Raw genomic sequence first — 6,000 nt, 5'->3', positions numbered from 1 at the left:
AACGTGTGCGCGGCCTACCACGAAGCCGACGGCCTCATCCGGGTTCTCTACTGAATATTATTTTTGCTTGTCGTTCTTCCGGCATTCGTACCATGCGACCAGCCCAACGCAACCTGCCGTGTTTTATGAGCTTGATAATATCCACTTCTTTATATACTTGGTACAACTCATGATTCATGCGACGCCGCCAGATGCCATTTTCTTGTTTACCGCCGAGTATTGTTCGCAGCACTTTACGCTCAAAAACTCCAAACGCTTTCCGGTCGACCTCTTCTAACGTCCAGGATTCATGGCCGTATAGAGCAACCGGAAGAATAAGTGTCTTATATAGCGCGAATTTTGTTTTCGTCTGCAGGCTACGGGACTTAAGCTGGTTACGGAGCCCGTGAAAAGCCCTATTCGCAGCTGCAAGACACCTTTTCACCTCACGGGTAACATCATTATCGTCACGTCACTAAACTACCAAGTTACACAAATTCTTCCACTACTTCAAATTTTTCACCACCCAGCACCACTTCACTTAAACCACGCTGTCTACCAGCGATCATGTACTTAGTTTTGCTGGTGTTGACGGTAAGTCCAATCCTCACTGTCTCCCTTTGAAAAGGCACGAATGCCTCTTCTACGGCTCGACGATCAATTCCGATTGTATCGATATCGTCCGTAAAACCCTGGAGCATATGCGACCGGGTGACGATAGTACCGCTTCTTTGCACGCCCGCTCTCCTTATAGCTCCTTCGAGAGCAATGTTGAACAAAAGGTTCGAAAGCGCATCTCCTTGCTTCAATCCATCTAAGGTTACGAAGGAGGTTGAAGTCTCATACGCAACCTGCAAACTTGATTTCGATTCATCCAACGTTGCACGAATCAGTCTAATCAGTTTCGCCGGAAAACCGTGTTCTACCATTATCTGCCATAACTCATTTCATACTGAATCGTACGCCGCCTTGAAATCAATGAACAGATGGTGAGTCTGCAAGTTGTATTCCCGGAACTTATCAAGGATTTGTCGCAAGGTAAATATTTGATCCGTCGTTGATCGGCCTTCACGAAAACCAGCTTGGTATTCGCCGACGATGGACTCCTCCAGCGGTCGCAATCTGTTGAACAGAACACGCCACATTATTTTGTACGCCGAATTGAGGAGCGTTATTCCTCGGAAATTGGCGCACTCCAATCTGTGGCCCTTCTTATACAGAGGGCAGATGAGGCCCTCCAGCCAGCTAGCAGGCAATTCTGGGCAGCTAGCAGGCAATGATGGGAGACGGAGTAGTTTTTCTCCGTACGCCATTGACAGTTTCGTAAAATCTCCGCAGATCGTTTTGTTCGATGCTGTTTTGCGCCTCAGTAATTATGTCTTCTTCATACTGCCTTTTCTTTCTGCGGTGAATTCGTTTCTTGGCTGCTCTAGCTTCCTTGTACCGCTCTCTATTCTGCCGGGTACCAGACACTAACATCCGGCTTCTGGTAACATTCTTCTCATCCGTCACATTCTGGCACTCCTCATCAAACCAACCGTTTCTGGGTCGTCTCTGAGCAGTACCTATCACCTCTCGCGCTGCTGTGACGAGTGATCAGAGTCGATGTTTGGGCCTCTAAAGGTCCTCACATCGATGACATCCGAGATATGCCGACCGTTCACCAAAACGTGGTCTATTTGGTTGCAGAGCTCGCCATTTGGGTGCATCCAGGTGTGCTTTCGGATGTCTTTGCGTGCAAAGTAGGTGCTGCTGATGGCGATCCCTCTAGCTGCAGCAAAAGTTATTAGCCTTAGGCCGTTGTCATTGGTGGCGGAGTGAAGGCTCTCCGTACCAATTATTGGGCGGAAAAAATCCTCTCTTCCAACCTGAGCGTTGGCATCCCCGATAACAACTTTTACGTCATGTTTTGGGCACTCTGCGTAGGACTTGTCGAGACAATCATAAAACTATTCTTAGAACATGTTACAAATTTCTGTGGAAATCTGTACAGAAGTTATTGATGTTCTCCTGCAGCAAAACCTGGTGGAAGCGTAGAAAAACTCCATTTAAAACAAAAATGGAATGACTTATAAAGACATTTTTTAGAATTCTCTGGATAACACGTTTTTATAAGAAATTGGTTGGTTTAAAAATGTGAAAAATTATCGTTTTCTATAGAGACCATTTTGTGTAAAAAATAGATTGTAGACCTTCAATTATCCTGTAAACCAGTACCTCTCAAACTTTGCGCCCTGTGCGCCGGGAACTGATTCATAAGTTGGAAAAAAAACAGTCTTGAAAATCTGAGAGGGAGAAACCTATACAAAATGTCTACACGTCATGGTGAGCCCAAATTCTGCTGTCACGAACTGTCACTGTGAGCCGGGATCTTATTCAGTGTACAAACATGATAAAAGTGCGTAATCGATTAAAATATATTTTCTCATTTTATTAACGGTGACAAAAATTCAAAATGACAAATTCAAAAAGTATTATCACGAGAGCATTTTCAATTCTGATTGAATAAAAAGTATTGAAATCTTGATTGAAATACGCTTCATTTTACTTTTTCAAATGAAAATGAAAACTAAATGCATAGAAAACTGTGGCCCTTTTATAATGTTTGTCTGGAAAGGTCGGAGCTGAACAAACAATGAAAACTATCGATTTACACCAAGCCATTGTCGTTGCCAAGCTGGAGTTATCTTGCCATTAGCAAATTCATCGATCAGATTTTATTTCTGACGGATCCTATTCTAACATGGTCAAGGATACGTTCTCAATATTTTAGTTTCCATTACATTGTTGAAAAAAAAACCGTAAAGCTGGTTTACCTACCAACACCTAAATAATTTGATGACATCGGACCGTTTTAAAGTTAACCTCTTTTTAAGTTATCGGGGGGTCGTAAAAAAGTCAGGGTTATAACTAAGTTTTTGAAAAATACAACATCTAGATGTGGAAATACTGATCCGAAATGTTCGGCAAAGTTGAAGCATTGATTGAGTAAAACTTTTCAAAATGGCCATTTAAAATTTCATATTTTGATAATAAATGGCAACACTGCTCGATTGTTATCAAAAGAGCCAATTATATGGGGGTGCTTTATGCAAACACCAAAAGATTTTAAAGACAGCGATACTGAATGCTCACCAAAGTTGAAGGAAGTGTTGCGTGTCATACAGTCAACCGAAACACAAATATTAATGTGGCTGGCAACACTGTTTAAAAAGAATTAACTTTTGTTTGGCGGATATCCCAGGATCCTAACCACTTAAGAAGAAGACGTCTTCGGCAAAATTGTTCAGTAGCTCAAGCTCTATCATTATAAAAGCCATGAGGTTCGAAATTTTACCACTAGGAGGCGCTAGTGAGCATGAATTATTTATTTATGTTAATCTCAGGATCGTGACCACTTAGAAAGATGGCGTCTTAGACAAAAGTTGTTCAGTAGCTCAAGGACTATCATTATTTAAGCCATGAAATTCGGAATTTAGAAACTAGGTGGCGCTAGTGAGCATGTTGTTTTTTTTTTGCGGATATCTCAGGATCCTGACCACTTAGGACGATGGCGTCTTCGGTAAAGTTGACCAGTAAGTCAATGACTATCATTATTTGAGCCATGAAATCCGAAATTTTGCCACTAGGCAGCGCTAGTGCGCATGAAATTTTTGTGTTGCAGTTATGTCAGGATCCTGATCACTTAAAAGGATTGCGGCTTCGGCAAAGGTGATCAGCTCATTGACTATCATTATTTGAGCCATGAAATCCGAAATTTTTCCACTAGGCGGCGCTAGTGCTCATGAATTATTTTTTGTGGTTATCTCAGGATCCTCACCTCTTCGGCAAATTTGCTCAGTAGCTCAAGGACTATCATTATTTGAGTGCGCTAGTGAGCATTATTTTTTTTATTTTTGGGGTTATCTCAGGATCCTGACTACTTAGGAAGATGGCGTCTTCGACAAAGTTGTTCAGTAGCTCAAAGACTATCTTTATTTGAGCCATTAAATTTGAAATTTTGCCACCAGGCTAGACCGTTTTGATTCATATTATGGACGCTTAAGACTCCAGTGAAGTGTAACTCGTCAAAAAGCACATGAACAAATTTATCCTTCATTTATCCAGATCTCTAGAAAGAGATATGCTTCCAGTTCTAATACAGGGAATACATTATCATCACCACGATTTTCATTTCATTGATCACTCGGAGAACTCTAAGCTAAAAGCAGACTTTGTATCGTTAGCAATAAAATTCCATGAAGAACAATTTTGTGCTGTTTTGTGATTGTATTTATAATTAAAAGATAACAACTTCTTGTAGAAAGTATAATAAAACCAACATACAAACTACGCAGCTCAAGAACCATGATTTGCTGACTCACTTCCACATAGTTCAGATTTTTGCTAACCATCGGCGGTCACGCGGTGAATGGAACGTAAAAGGCTACCTACAAACCCATAAAGGATTCGCCACCTTGCAATAAGTTCCACTTTGCAGATTTGGGTAATTAATTGGAAAAATATATTTTAAATGTGATCCGGCACGTGGAAGTCGAATCCGGTTCGTCCATTCAAGCCAAAATTAGACAATTTGCAAACAATCATCCACGAGAGGCATGCAGAACCGTGTCGTCGTTCCCTTGGTTGCGGTCGAAAATCGCGAGAGAATCATCATTTCCGCATTTGTGCCGCCCGGTAGACGGCATAGACAGTCAATCGATCACGTAGGCTCTGGTTGGGATTTCTTTCACCCCAAATCCACTTCCAAATGGCGACGAAGTCAACGAATCGCCTACTGCGTCAACGTCGTCAAGGAAACGTATATCAACCGGGTTCACTCGAAAAACTGATCACCGAGGAAAACGGTAACCGTTTTGTGTCAAATTCCGAACACATTCATATTCCATAACACACTCAATGTTTTACAGTTGAATTTTCCATTGACGTTTGATATTTAACAGGAACATTTTGCAATCAACCGTTCAAACCGTTTGAAATTATAAATGGTTGTTACTTTTCTTCCCGTTAAAAACACAATGAAGATACACATTTCAATTTTAAGGAGTTAAATTAATTTGAAACGTGCTTCGTACCTCCGCTATTGAAACATCTACTATACATATAAGTTGCGTTTGAACTCGCCGTTGGCCCTAAGTGTTCGGAATATGAGTCAAAACGGTACGCGATCGTCTTCTAATCTCGTTATTGTTCGATAATCCGACCGGACACCGGATGAAGCACACAAACATCACGGAATGAATGTATTCGTCTAGCTCTGCCCCGGTGAACCTCACGCACATGGAAAACCCGGGAGACCTTCGCCTTAACCTTATACCAGTAAAAAATGTATGGAAGAAATATGTGAAAACAAACTCACACGGCAGTTTATAATTGCCTCTTCGTCAATTTTCGCATCGTTTTCCATCGTGGTAGTGTGGCGCGCGATCCAGTGAGCTTTACGAGACCTTGATCATGAAATTGGAGATGAACGTCGAAAAAAGATGCTATTTCGTGTCGGCAGCATCAGCCAGCGGCCCGCATCCGATCGACTGCTTGTCGAGGTGGAGCTTCGTCCGGTTCTCGGAGCTACCTAATTTGTGTATTGACCCAATCAAGCTCAAAGCATCCCAAAATTGTTATCATAAATAATTAAAGTAAATAAGAGAAAAAATAATAATAATAAAGTCTAAATACTAACGAAATTTTATGATAGTTCTTCTTATTCTTCATATTTCTGGTCAACCGACACCTTTTGGTATCGGTTGTAGTTTTACGTGCGCCTATTCTGGCACTAAGTCTAAACACTGACGCTCAGGGAGGCCTCCACACACCTGAGACCCTACATATCGAACTCATCCACACATGGGCAAGGACCAACGGCTTTACTTTCCTTCCGAAGGAAGACGTGGTCAGAGAATTTATGCGTCAGAAATTCCCGACGGCGTCGACGGGAATTGATACCCGACCGACTGGGGTGAGAGACAACCACGCTTACCACTACACCACCGACACCGCTGATCATGATAGCTATCGAGCTTT

The sequence above is a fragment of the Aedes aegypti genome, chromosome 1 (genome assembly GCF_002204515.2).
Source record: "Aedes aegypti strain LVP_AGWG chromosome 1, AaegL5.0 Primary Assembly, whole genome shotgun sequence".
NCBI lineage: Eukaryota > Metazoa > Arthropoda > Insecta > Diptera > Culicidae > Aedes > Aedes aegypti.
Note: the sequence above shows the minus strand (reverse complement) of the source record.